Source organism: Microcebus murinus, chromosome 29 (genome assembly GCF_040939455.1).
Source record: "Microcebus murinus isolate Inina chromosome 29, M.murinus_Inina_mat1.0, whole genome shotgun sequence".
NCBI classification, from domain to species: Eukaryota; Metazoa; Chordata; class Mammalia; order Primates; family Cheirogaleidae; genus Microcebus; species Microcebus murinus.
In genome coordinates this window covers 12,241,464-12,255,588 of record NC_134132.1, presented here as the reverse complement: position 1 = coordinate 12,255,588, position 14,125 = coordinate 12,241,464, and the positions used below count along the sequence as shown (strand labels likewise).

General features: G+C 36.4%; 1 protein-coding gene across 8 annotated transcripts in view; it reads right to left on the bottom strand.

The window, feature by feature from the left end:
- The window catches only part of MAPK10 (mitogen-activated protein kinase 10), a 311,726-nt gene that overhangs the window by 12,550 nt on the left and 285,051 nt on the right, over positions 1-14,125 (bottom strand). The gene's annotated exons all lie outside the window — the stretch shown is intronic.

Here is a 14,125-nt window from a genome sequence, read left to right as displayed (position 1 = left end):
CCTCAAGTGGTCCCCTGCCTAGTCCTCTCTAAGACAAATGACATGAGAGGGACTCCAGTCTGACTTATGGAGTCAGTGTGCCTCTTCCTCTATGGAGTTCAGATGCGGAAAAGGAGAGATTTTCACCAACGCACATGCCTTCCAGGAAGGAGAGTCTCAAATAAACTCCCTGACCTCTTCTTCCTGACATTTACTTGGGGAGATCTATTGTGGTAGCTTGAATAGCTCCAATTCAGGCTAAGTAACATGGGGGAAAAAAATCTCTTGGAAAAAATAAGTCACCATGAAGTAGAGAAAGATGGGGCTGAGGAGCTACACTGGCTGACACTGGGTTAAGCACAAAGAATAGCTATAAAATTTAGGGTACCATGACACAGGGGACCCTAGAATTAGTCCTTGTCCAATACTCCAAAAGCAATAGTTTTTGTGAGAAACTAAGAGGCACTCAACAAGAGCAACTCAAGCCCATGAGAACATGGGCTCAAAAATGGCTGTTGTAAGAAAGGCTTTTGGACAAGATTTTCAGAGACAGCCTCTGGCTTCTGTGGGAGGCTCTTTGGCCACTGAGCAGCAACCTAGCGCTAACAGTAGCCCTTCTGCAATGCATTCAGAATCTCTAGGAGCCTGAGTCACGACAGACCCAAATATTCATGCTAGCCTGGCATGCTGGAGGCCCTTCACATCCTGCAGAAGTAGCTGGCTATGAAAACAGAAGACTTTGTCCAGTTGTAGTGAGGCAACTTAGCATAATACTGAGGTATTGAGAAATAACTACCGATGGGCCAGACATTCCTTTAGCATCTCTAAGAGCCACCAGGGCAGAATGTTCTCAACCAGCTCCTGCAATTCACATGTGGCTGGCTGAGTAGCTCTTCTCGGTAGCAGTCAGCACCCTGACAACCAAGCAAAATGGCCCCATGACAATTATAAGAACACGAGAACCCTGACCACAGAAAGGTGAGGGGACTAGGATGAGCAGGCACTGCTCTCAGGACCGGACTGATGTAGGACCTTCCGCCTCAAACTAAAAAGGACTCCCAAATTATAAGAATATTATGACTTAAGACTGAATGAGTCAAATGAAGCTATTTTTGAAAATCTGTGAAAATGTTATCTAAGGAAGCTACTGCAAAGCCGAGCAAGCTCTGGTTTTACAAAGACGCTTGGCCAAGTGGTAGATTTCCTGCTTCACCTCTTCCTGAGCATGTGTACTGCTGTGGTCAGGGCCCCACCCAAGTAGCCTTGTCCAGGACCCTGCAGGACACGTGGGCAGATGCCCCCAGAGCCCCCAGAGCTCTGTGCACTGTTGGTACCTCTCTCTTCTTCCAACGATAGACTCAGCTAGAGATCCCGCATAGCTGGCTTATTCACGCAGCGGATTTTTCCATTCAAGTTTTAAAACTGAACATGGCTCAAGAGTACAGATCCTGCCAAAGTTCATAAATGCCATTTTCTTTTTGCAACAAAGCTATTTTGAGGAGATTTTCCTTAGAGCTTCAGTGTACAGCTGTTGCTGATATATAGAATACAAAGTACATAGACTCTAATCACAAACAAACTGCAAAGAGAGAAAGCAAAAACCAAGAGGGCTGCTTTAAGCACACTTGCATTTATAATTTTTGTTCAAGGGCCTCTGAAAATGAGCTATATTTTCAGGTTTTGGTGTTTTGTTTTTTTTTTTGAAGAGGGGATATAAATGTCACCTACAATAAAAGGGTACGCTCATAGCCGGGCGCGGTGGCTCACGCCTGTAATCCTAGCACTCTGGGAGGCTGAGGCGGGCGGATTGCTCGAGGTCAGGAGTTCGAAACCAGCCTGAGCAAGAGCGAGACCCCGTCTCTACTATAAATAGAAAGAAATTAATTGGTCAACTAATATATGTATAAAATTAGCCGGGCATGGTGGCGCATGCCTGTAGTCCCAGATACTCGGGAGGCTGAGGCAGCAGGATTGCTTGAGTCCAGGAGTTTGAGGTTGCTGTGAGCTAGGCTGACGCCACGGCACTCACTCTAGCCTGGGCAACAAGCGAGAGTCTGTCTCAAAAAAAAAAAAAAAAAAAAAAAAAAGGGTACGCTCATATAAAGATGTCTTTAAATTATGATATTAAACAGTAATTGATTATTGTTGGTTTATTGAATCCAAAGAGAGCAATGTTCTAACACACACACATACATGTGCTTGGCAGAATCATCAGCGTGTGATGTGTGACCCACAATGTTCCCTGCCTCCATCCGCTAAAGAGCAGTTGGTACTTGACTGCTCAGTTGTTCTCTTTCCCCACCTATGTAGAAGAGTACAATCCTATATAATAAATCTGGGATTGAAGAATACAGATTCTGTTAGAATTCTATGGAATTCTTCCTACTGGCCATGACTTCTTACTAAAGAGATCTCTTTAACAAATATCTATTCAATGCCTAATTGATTCTCCCAAGATAAAAGTTGCTCTTTCTTGTGACTTCATTTTATATCATATATTTAAATAATACTTCACTGAGCAAAATGCGTGAATTTATTTTTTTCTTAGTCTTCAAGACAATTCTTTCTTTAACAGCATTGTGAATGTTAATAATGAAAGAGAGCATTACCCTTGTACAGATTTCAAATGAGAACACAGGAACTCAGAGAGCACATGTGATTTGCCCATGATTGTAGGGTTAATTAGTGGCAGAGTTAGAAACAAAACTTATGATCTCTTATGGGGAAAGATGGAATAAAAGAATTTCTTATGGGTTGAATAAACATTAAATTGGATAATTTGACACTTACTAAAGATACTTACAGAAGACAAATTTGGGCCTGCCATTCTGATTTCTGCTCCAATTTTGTATCCGTCTACACATGAAGCTAGGGCTGGCAACCATCACACAAGAAGTCAACACTTACATTCTTAAATCTGTTTTGTCAAAATATCTTGGACATCAAGACCACTGTACATATGAGTCTCAGAATAGATGTGAACCAGATATGGGAAATCTAAGTTGTACAAAGTTGTTCCTTTTATCCATCTTTGAGCTCTGAGTTGACATTTTCCCCCTACCAGTCATGCCTGAACCATATGACAATCATTTGTCTTCCGCTTTTTCCTTCCTAATTAAGCATCGCTCTGTGTTCTATTGCTTTGCTTGTTGTTATTTTTAATCTTTTATTTTTAATTATTATGGGTACATAATAGTTATATATATATCTATGGGGTGCATGTGATGTTTTCATACAGGCACACAATGTGTAGTAATGAAATCGGGGTAATTGGGGTATCCATCACCTCATCTGCTACCTTGTCTAAGATGCCGACGAAAGCTTTAAATATCACTGCCTCTCGTGTGTGCATTCTCTATTAATTTGGCATCTGGACAAAGTAAATGATACTGTGTTTTATTGAAACATGCTTTCTTTTCTTATCAACCTTGGCAGTTTGATGTTTGACAAAAGATGCATGGTTTATTAAAAGGCTTTAACAAAGAAGCTGTGGTGGAAGATAACACTTCCAGGGAGAGAAGAAATTAGGGTGATAAGGAGAGAACTAATAGGATACACAATTCTAAGGGAAGAGAAAACAACCCAGACCCAGCAATGGAGGCTGGAGGAGAATAGGAGTGTTGTCACCATGGAAATCAAAGGGGACAGGTGCAGGAAGGAGAGTGTTGTCAGACTGTTCAAATGGACAGATACATAAGATGCCAGTTTTCTTTGGACTTGGCACCTAAGAGGGCACTGGTGATTTTACAGAAAGCAGTTTTTCAAGGTTTGAAAAGTGAACTAGAGTAATTGTGAGTAAATAAGGACTAATATTTTACAGAGTCTTGGCTATAAAGGTGGAAGACACACTCCCATTGCTAAAGACAAAGGTATAGTAAAAAAAGAAACCTTGGCTTTGATCCTTTGTTCTTTTAAATGAAAGAGGCTAAAGCATGTTTATTTGTATGAAGTAGTCCCCAGTGGAATCTGAATAGTAGGACACACACACACAAGAAGGAAGGAAGGAAGGAAGGAAGGAAGGAAGGAAGGAAGGAAGGAAGGAAGGAAGGAAGGAAGGAAGGAAGGAAGGAAGGAAGGAAGGAAGGAAGGAAGGAAGGAAGGAAGGAAGGAAGGAAGGAAGGAAGGAAGGAAGGAAGGAAGGAAGGAAAAGACCCACATGCAGAAAAGAAAGACCATAAACAAAAAAGTACTGTATCCTGGGATTTCCTGGATCTTGTATAACTGACTCTATCCTGGTATTATCACTTTTCTCCTCAACATCTTCATCATCTTAGTACCATTCATACTAAGCTGATTTTCATATATTATCTTGTTTAGTCCTTATGACAACCCTCCTCTCCTAAGGTATGCAACTGAAACACAAAAAGATTAAATAATATATCAGTAGATGGTGCAGGCAATATTTAAACTCAAAACTGTCTGAATGCAAAATTACAAAATCTGTGTTCTTTGTATTTTTCTACTCAACTATGGTTTACAATATAGTTCCTGCTAATTCAACCTGTTGAAATAAATATATTCAAAGGTTTTGTTAGGCAAACAAAGCAACAGAGATTAGCAGGAAGAAAAGTCAATGTTATTCTCTAGCTGGAGGGACCCTTCAAAAATACTATTAATTAGTATCACAGATACAAATTGCCACGTCCACTCAATAGAGGTGACAAGATGCATGCGGTACTGTGATGCTGCCACCTGGTGGCTAGAAAAAAAACATTAAGTAAGAGGTGCTTGTGTGTGAGTTCATCATTTTCATCAAATTGCTCTACCCTAGGAATTCTCAACTATGGCTGCACATTGAAATCATGTGGGAGCTTTAAAAACACTAATGCCTAGATCCCACCCCAGAGATTCTTATTTAATTGTTCTGGGGTAAACCCTGGGCATCAGGATACTTAAAACTCCCCAAATGATTCTAAATGTGCAGCCAGATTAAAACTTCTGCTCTAACCATTGATACAGTAATAATAGCAAATTTTGTCATCTGCCTAAGTATGCTTCATTTTTATAGGTGGAAAAGACAATATTCTAGAGAAAGTAAGGATTTTCTTTCGGTCTTCAATGATGTCTATTTCCTGGTAAAATGAAAGGACTTCTGAACAGAAATATCATGTGCTAAGATTTCAAAGTGCAAGACAAAGAGATTTATGAATTATAATCAAGGTGGACACAAGATTTGAGCCTCATAATCAAATGTAGTCTGTAGGCCAAAGTAAGCAAGAAGAATCTCTGAGCCTCTTGAATAAGTCATAGGTTTCCTAAAAAAAACAACGGAAAGAGCACTAAACTTGGAGCAGCCTTGATTCTGATATTAGTAAGATGAGTGACCTTGTGCAAGTCACTTAGTTTACAATGAAAGAGTTTCATACACTGCTTTATTTAAAAGAAAACTAATTCCAAATGTAGGACAAATATCTAGCCAGGTAATTCATCAAACCTCTCTTAAGACCTTGCCACGTGCACAGCACTGCATTATAATGTGTTATCTATGGAAAGCACGAGGGTTGCTTGGAGACATCATAGCAGTCGGTGACCAGAGGAAACTTCGAAAGCTAGTAATGCAAATTTTAATTATAATGTGAATTGAGTATAATTGGAAAGCTTAATTAAGTAATGCTCCAGTGGTTTCATGAGGAAGTGAGATTCAGTTTTCCTTATTTTTCATTCTGTTCTGTAGTTTTCTCATTTGTTAGGTTGCAGATTTATTAGCCTTAGACCAGCAAAAACTGTAATCATGTCTTGAAAATGGAAATTCTCTTTCCTGCTCCTTGGAAATTAATTTTTTCTATAACTCTTAAACAGAAAAGGCTCAGTAACTGAGCCACCAAAATCACCCAGTGCCCAAGTCATAAATCTTTCTTTTTTTAATTGATGCTTTTAACTCATATTTATTAACCAACTACTGTGTGCTATTAGTCATCTTTGAACTCCATGTCCCTTTGACCCAGAATCTACTTATTTACAATTCATGTTGATTATTAGCTTCTAAACATCTCTTGAATCTTCTGCCCGTGTCTACTCTCAAGCCACCATCAGTTCTAATCTAGATTGCTACAGATCTATACCCCTCCCTTCCATCTCCCTTTTCTCTACTTCATCCCAAACTGCAGATAATAGTGACTTTTTGGAAGTTCAAATCTGATAATGCTATTATCCTGCTTGGTAGTTAATGTCTTCCCTTCACCCTGGGGTAGCATGCATTCATTTTTCAAATCTTTAAGTCTTTTGGAGGAGTCTTTAGGGTTTTCTAGGCATAAGATCATATTATTAGCAAACAGATAATTTGACTTCCTCTTTTCCAATTTGTATGCCCTTTTTTTCTTTCTTTTGCCTGTTGCTCTGTCTATGATATCCAGTACACTATGTTGAATAGAAGTGGTGAAAGTGGGCATTCTTGTCTTGTTCTAGTTCTTAGGTGGAATGCTTTCAACTTTTCCTTGTTCAGTATGGTATTGGCTATGGGTTTGTCATATATGGCTTTTATTATTTTGAGATACATTCTTCCTGTGCCTAGTTTGTTGAGGGTTTTTATCACGAAGGGATGCTGAATTTTATCAGTTAATGCTTTCTCTGCATCTATTCAGATGATCATATGGCTTTTGGTTTTAATTCTGTTTATTTGATATATCACATTTATTAACTTGCATAAGCAAAACCATCCTTGCATCCCTGGAATCAAACCCACTTGTTCATGGTGTATTATCTTTTTGATGTGCTATTGAATTTGATTTGCTAATATTTTGTTGAAGATTTTTATATCTATGTTCATCAGAGATATGGGTCTGTAGTTTTCTTTCTTTGTATCAGGGTGATATTGACTTTGGTATCAGGGTGACATTGGCTTTGTAGAATTAGGGAGGATTCCCTCCTTCTTCATCTTTTGGAAGAGTTTCAGCAACATTGGTACCAGTTCTTTGTACATCTGGAAGAATTCAGCTGTGAATTCATCTTGACCAGGGCTTTTTTTTGTTGGGAGATTTTTTTTATTACTGATTCAATCTCACTACTTGTTATTAGCCTGTTTATGTTTTTTATTTCTTCCTGAATCAAGCTTAGGAAGTTGTATGTTTCTGGGAATTTATCCATTTCCTCTATATTTTCTAGTTTGTGGGTACAGAGATGTTTATAGTAGTCTGAGATGATCTTTTGTGTTTCTGTAGCATCAGTTGTAATGTCTTCTTTTTCATTTCTGATTGAGCTTATTTGAACCTTCTCTCTTTATCTGTTGATTTTGTTTATCTTTTCAAAGAACCAATATTTTGCTTCATTGATACTTTGTATTGTTTTTTGGCCTTAATTTCATTTAGTTCTGCAATGACTTTTGTTATATCTTTTATTCTGCTAGGTTTGGGTTTGGTTTGTTCTCATTCTTCTAGTTCCTTGAGGTGCAGTATTAGGCTGTTAATTGGTGATCTTTTAATCTTTTTTGATGTAGGTATTTAATGCTATCAACTTCTCTCTTAGCACTGTTTTTTCTGTATCCCAGAGGCTTTGATATGTTGTGTCACTTTTTTCTTTTCTTTCAAAGTTTATTTTAATTTCCATCTTGATTTCATCATTGATCCAAAGATCATTCAGGAGCAGGTTGTTTAATTTGTATGTATTTTTATAGTTTTGTTCCTCTTGGAATGGATTTCTAGTTTCATTCCACTGTCATCTGAAAAGATACTTGATATGATTTCAATTTTTAAAAATTTATTGAGACTTATTTTGTGGCCTAAAATATGTTCTATCTTGGAGAATGTTCCATGTGCTGATAAGAATGTAATTCAGCAATTGTTGGGTAGAATGTTCTGGGAATGTCTATTAGGTCCATTTATTCTAGAATCCAGTTTAAGTCCAGTGTTTCTTTGTTGCTTTTCTATCTCAATGATCTGTCTAGTGCTCTCAGTGGGATGTTGAAGTCCCCACTATTATTGTATTGTTGTCTATATTTTTCTTAGGTCTAATAGTATTTGTTTTGTGAATCTGGGTGGTCTGGTATTGGGTTCATACATTATTGTATCTTCTTGTTGAATTGATCCCTTTATCATTATATAATGACCTTCTTTGTCTTTTTTTACTGTTGTTGTTTTAAGTCTGTTTTATCTGACATAAGTATAGCTACTCCTGTTTATTTTTGGTTTCCATTTACATGGAATATCTTTTCCACTCCTCTACCTTGACTCTATAAAAGTCTTTATCACTTAAGTGAGTATAGGCAACTCTACTATACTATAAAGTACTAAATAACAGAAACTATGTCTTTTTATTATGGGAATTAATGAATCCTCAATGGCAATGTATAATTGAAGCACAGTAAAATTTAGGTGAATCAATGGAGTGGACCTGTCCAAGATGTGATGAGACCTCAAGTCTAGGTCTAGTTTTTGACTCTAAGTGGTTTCCATTGTTCTCTACTGTTTTCCCATGTCATGACCTTGGTTTCTACATTCTGTAGCTTTTGGTCTTCTCCCATTGCCTAGAGCATCTTGGTTTGGGAAAGATAGATTATATGTGACCATATTTTAAATTGAGTCCTTGCAAGCCACGTTTTTTTCTTAGATTGTAGCTAAGCCTCCCATTCATGGGAGAGCTACTTATTATTTAAGAACTTCTCTGTGAGTGTGTGTGTAAGAATTCTGGGTGGGAATAAACTCTTGTTTGTGATTCAACAGGAGTCACACAGCAGTGGAGCAAGAGTGTGAGCAAGCCTACTTCAGAAAAAGACATGGTGACAGACTGCTGTACTAAGCAGCAGCAATCTGGCACAGATGCCATGAAACAAAGTCATCAAAAATGCTTTCTGCTGAACTTAGCCCAAAACAGCACACACAGGAGATAAGAAATATTCGCAAAAAGTCCCCGAGGCATAGCTATTTTATCTCTCACTTTTTTATAGAGAAACACAAGTGAAGTTCAGCCTTCAAAACGCACCTGATGGTAGAAATCAGATTCTCCCTGGGATTAGAAACTGTGCGAAGTTTCCTTTGGTTATCGATTGGGGACATTTTTTATAAGCAATAAATTTCATTCTCTTTCACATGATATTGTGGGCCACTATTCCACAAATGACCCTGTGAGTCTCATATTAAACCTCCAGAAAATTATGGAAGTGGTTTTTATCATTCTTACAAGCTCCTTGCCATTAGAAAGGGACATAATAATTTTATTATAGCACATACTCTGGGAAAGACCATAAACTTTTAATAGACTTGTAAAAAGGGAGTGTAACCTTTTCAATATTCTGTCTCATCGTCGGGTGAATCTATTCTACCTTCTCCTCACATATAACGGATGCCCTAGGGCCTAAGCAGTGGTTCTACACTTGGGAAGAAAATGTTCAGATTCAGCCTTTTCCCTAAATCTGAAGGTTACCATGATTTAGCACCTAAGAATACTTCCTGTCTAGCCTTTTTCTGAGTTTTTTGTAGCTATTCAACTTCCAATCTATAGACTTTGGTCTATTTACAGTTTTGATGACATTCTGACTTTATCTCTATAGTTTTCGTGTGAGGCTAAAAATAAGTCAACAGAAACACCATACAGTGTTTAATAACTGTTTGTTTTCACAAGATAATGCACTCATTTTCACTATCATTAGGGATTATCCTTTCTGAGTATGCTTCCCCCCTATCCTAGAATGAGAAAAACAACATCACTTCTGAAGAGCAGTATCACTTTCTTTATGAATAAAGGTTCTACACTGAAAACACTCACAATGATAAGAAGATGGGTAGGAATGCTTTAGAGCTGCCCTGGATCTTATATATATAGTGGTTAAAAGAAGATTCTGTTATGAATGGCAAAAAATTTAAGTCTGGTTTGATTATTGGAGCAATATTACAGGCAGTCAAACAGGGCAAGAATGCTAATCACCAAAGGAGTTATGTTTCCTAGAAATCAGCCAATTTTATGGCCTCTATTTGCCTCAAGGAAAAGCTGTCTGACAGAGATTCTCTCTTAACCTAATTCTATTCTTTTCCCCTTTTTATTCTTCCTCTTAGTATAAAATTTGGTAAATTTTAACTGACAAAACACCTTAGTTCTGTCAAATTCAAAGTTCTCACTTGATTTCTCTGCTTATCTCTTAGGAGCAACACTAAAAGGGGAAAACGTTGCTTATTTTTTTCTCCCATGGTTTATGGATTACATCCTAGACAGATGCCACAATTGGATAACTTCTTTCTTTCCAGGATGAAACATAAGAAAATAAAATAGGGCCAGGCGCGGTGGCTCACGCCTGTAATCCTAGCACTCTGGGAGGCTGGGGATGGTGGATTGCTCAAGGTCAAGAGTTCAAAACCAGCCTAAGAGCAAGACCCTGTCTCTACTAAAAAAAAAAAAAAAAAAAAAATAGAAAAAGAAATTAATTGGCCAACTAAGAAAAAATATATATAGAAAAAATTAGGCAGGCATGGTGGTACATGCCTATAGTTCCAGCTACTCGGGAGGCTGAGGCAGAAGAATCTCTTGAGCCCAGGAGTTTGAGGTTGCTGTGAGTGAGGCTGATGCCACGGCACTCTAGCCCGGGCAACAGAGTGAGACTCTGTCTCAAAAAAATAAATAAATAAAAAGAAAAGAAAAGAAAATACACCATCAGTCTACTACTCTGAATTAAATAGGTAGATGTCACACTATCTAAAATATCACCTAGGAGAGAAGAAATAATATCATATATTTGGAAGAACCTGACAGGACACCTAAGCTGTAACTCAGCATTTCAGAGAGCATCATATGTGGAATGTTCTAGAAAAATAATTTCTGTTCCCTCCTCCTGTTTTAAAATAATGTTCTCTCAGTGGTCTATTCAAGAGATTAACAACACTGATGGTCTAAAGTGCTCAGGTTAATATATTAAAAGAGAATCTGAAGCACAGACTTTACTAGTCAATAAAACAATTCAACCATTCCAGCTTTTGACACCTGAGACCTTTATATGTTCAGTGAATTCTGAATATCTTTTGAATTGAAATCAAGAAAAGAATTTGCTAAAAATAGGGACAAATGAATTAGTGTTTCAGTGAAGTACATATTCCAGTTATAAGTCACACAGAGAGAAGGGCCCCTAAAAGCAGGTGGCTAACTCTATCTACAACAAACATTTTGACAAGTTCCCACCAGCATAATACATGGCAACAAAACAATCCAAATATGATTCAAAATATATCTTCACTTTAACAGCTGAGGCACTGGCATGCAAAATGTACTGGAGTTATATTTTCTCTAGAAGTCAATTAGTAAATTGCTCACATTTTGCTGCTGAAAGAATACATCAGCATAAACAGATGGAAATTCAGAATTCCACAAATGGCAGATATTAGGAATTAGAGACATTGATTTAAATCTCGCCAAGCAAATGAAAGCCACAAAATATGAATTGCTCTTTCTATAATTATGATTAGAGTGCATCAAATTCATATCCACTGTTGCTCACATTTCTTCCTCTTTATTTCTAAATTTATGTATTATACATTCTGAATCTAACAAACCAACTTAGAGTTCAACTCCACCTTAAAAGAGTCTGCCATGACAGATAGATGGCAGTAAACTATTTCTCAAATTAAGTGTGCCATGGGTGGCACAAGCTTTTCCACAGCATGATGCATGCTGCGATAATAAGAAATCCTAAGACTCCAAGAGGTAGTTCTTGTGTCAGGACAGATGGAGAGAACAGCTGAGGGAGGAATTCGGCCAGTTTGTTAACTTCATGTGAGTAGAACAAATCATATTTAAAAGAATTCATAAGGAACATTTAGAAAAACAGAATTTAAATTATGGCAATTTTAGAATGGGGAGATAATAATAATATTTCACGTTACAACATCACGCAGTAACCTCTTTGTCCTTCTACGGCCTGAAAACAAAAGGTCACCTGTGACCTGCACAGAGGTCATAGACCAAACCAGTGATGAGCATTTGGGAAATACTGAGACTATCAAATTTAAAATACACAAAAAATAGTATAACATATTATGAAAATGAAATCACTAACATCTTAAATATCTCAGATAGCAATGTTAATGATTCTCTTCCTTGCTGTGAAATGGGGTAGTTCGTCCTACTTGTGGAAACATTTAGGATAACTTAGATCTAATTTTTGTTTTACATTTCTAAAATGCTAGAAATAATCTTAGAAATCTTTTTGAAAATAATTTCTTTTATAAAAGCTCCAAATATGGCTTCCCTGAGAAAATTCAATTGATGTGCTTTATCAAATACAGCACTGTCTAGTTGTAAATATGAAAGAAAAAAACTCTACAAGCTTTCCCAATTGAAATCCAAAGTAATCAATAAAAATGATTCAAAAAAATCTAAAAAAAATAAAAAGGGAAATTTTTTTACTAAAAAATAAAGAGAGAACGTAGTTCATATATATAGCATCAAGAAACAAACTAGCAGTATAATCTAAGCCAGGCGTCCTCAAACTACAGCCCGCAGGCCACATGCGGGTATTTTTGCCCATTTGTTTTTTTACTTCAAAGTAAGATATGTGCAGTGTGCATAGGAATTTGTTCATAGTTTTTTTTTAAACTATAGTCCGGCCCTCCAACGATAGTCCAATCCCTCTGAGGGACAGAGAACTGTCCCCCTGTTTTCAAAGTTTGAGGACCCCTGATCTAAGGCCATATTGAGAGTGATAGGCTCTGTTAAGTTCTCTTCTCTATTAATAAAAGGCAATAGAGGCTTTTTCTACCCATGAAATATTAAAAGAAACTAGTTCTTATTATTTTAATAAAATAAAGTTTTTCTTCTTTTATAAAAATTCTCAAATTTCTATTAAAAATCCTTAAATCACTCAAGTTCTACAGTTGATGTTTATTTAAATATTTAATAAGTATTTTCTATAGTTTGATAGTTACTATTAAATTTTATATAATTAACTTCATATGCAAACTGACTTTCTTCTCAGGTAAACAAAAAATAATGTCTACTAACTGTATTAAACATATCTCCATATCATGTGGGGAAAATCAGGAAACAAAAACAGTAGTTACAGAACTTAAAATGGATTTAATATTCAGAAACTGACTTGAGGACATGCCCTAAGCTTTTGATATTACTCATCAAAGCAGAATGTCAATGACAAAGACTTCAATCCTCGTTCCTCCCGATGGGAGAGATAGAGTCTGTACAAAGAGTTGTTTTCATTAATAACTCATTTAAATCATTTCTTCCAGATATTTCATGTTTAATTCACAGTGCTAAACTTAATAAAAAGATTATAAAATATTTGAAGCAAGCATATGTATAGTTTATTCAGTTGTTTTTCTCCAAAATGTAGACATGTACTGAACTGTTTGAATATTAAACGCATCAAGGTTATATTCATTGTAACTCATATTTTTTCCTTATCTTTCCTAAATTTATATATATTGAGCCTAGCAGAATATATTGAATACATTTACAATTGAATATATTTATCAGCCTATCCTTTACCATGTTGTTTTATGAATGTATTACGGATTCAAATAGATGGCACTGGATTCTCTTCTACTGGCAAAGTAGAGGTGGGTATACATCAGCAGAAAACAAAACAAACGGACCTAAAATCATGTGTAGGAACTAGATCATTTCCAGTGATTATTAAAAAAAAAAATGACATACAGTATTTCTGTATTTCTGCAGTTTCTTGGCCAGCTAGTCTTTTCCACCAGATTCATCTATCTTTTCTAAATATTAAAAGGTAGTAAAACTATGCAAGTAAAAGTCATAACAGTAATAATAATGAAAATAATAATTTATGTGATTCTGACCATCATGTACTGTACTAAGCACTTTATGTATGTTAACTCTTTAAATTCTCTGAACGCTATGCAGTAAATATGATAAAAAAAAACAAGAACTTTATTGGTTAAGAAAACTGACTTGCAGAACGGTTAAGAAATTTGACCAAGATGAGCTAGTAATGAGCACAGCAGAAATTTAAAGCTAAATCATCTTTCATACCTAGGAAGATACAAACAACTCAGTACATTGGATTTGTGTGTAATATATTTGCTCTGTTGATGAACACTGAACTAAGGTTGGAGCACCTTCTAATTGTTTCGTGAAAAAGTGTTGATATTAAATGTGATTTGTATGCTCTATTTTGGACCCATACTTTGTTACTCTGAACATTATTTGAATAAGAACTTGCTAATAATTTGAGCAGTTGTCACTTCAAAAT